We start from the raw sequence: 977 nt of genomic DNA, 5'->3' as shown, positions 1-977 counted from the left end.
TCTGGCATGTAAGTATGTACCTATTTTTGTATCATCCTTCTGCTGCGTTTCCTGGCTTTATTATCAGGATATGACTAATATAGTAGCATGAAGCTAATTAATCCAACATGTAATTTTTATGTAACTTAGAATATTCTCATTCTATTGCTTATTGTGAGGGAGTACTAAGAGCTAAGGCAAATTGTCATTTTCCAGTAATGGAAAATTCATTTACCTGTAATGTATGTAGTGCTGTATGTCATCGTTGTCATATGCTAACACTGATAGTCATAGACCAAGTCATAAAAAACTGGTAATACCTTTGTTCTTCGAGAAAGTATTAATGATATATAAACTCCTGAATGGTACACAGGCTTTTGGCATATTTTACTTTTTAACCTCATACCATATTTCCAACTGTACATGTATATTATGTACATGTATGTATGTATATATGTATGTTTATATGTCAGATTTCTCTGCTTGTAATTTTATACTGGTCACCAAATATCATTATATCCATTGGCTTTACTTGCATGATTTTATCAAGCTCTCCCTAGAATTTTTCTACCTTTTCATTCTCTGCAACAGACACAGGTTAATAAGGTGTGCTTTTCTTCATAGTGTTTTTCTTTTTGCAATCTTCATCCTGAGCGTCACAAGGTGAGATTACTAGGGGTTAAGCAAAGATATTTTTGTCGACTTTAGGGATACAGTGAACTTAACTCTGCCAACACTTTTATTTACCTCTCCAATGAGGCCATGCTTCCATTAAACTACAACTTCCTGATATCTTTTAGTTTCATTCATGGTAAGAACCTCTCATATCTGTTTTCTTCTACCCACTCACATAGACACCCCATAGTTTAGGCCGTTGTTCCCTTTGCCTGGTATGTTTCAATAACTTCCTAATTGGTTTACCTCCCTCAAGTCTCTTCTTTTCCAATTCATCCTCCATGTAGCTAGATGATAATATGAAAGATAAGACTAAACAAGGA

Source organism: Petaurus breviceps, unplaced genomic scaffold (genome assembly GCF_028583685.1).
Source record: "Petaurus breviceps papuanus isolate PSGF00001 unplaced genomic scaffold, PetGlider_PUasm1.0 38, whole genome shotgun sequence".
Lineage (NCBI taxonomy): Eukaryota > Metazoa > Chordata > Mammalia > Diprotodontia > Petauridae > Petaurus > Petaurus breviceps.
The sequence above is the reverse complement of the archived record's forward strand: the minus strand, read 5'-3'. Positions refer to the sequence as shown.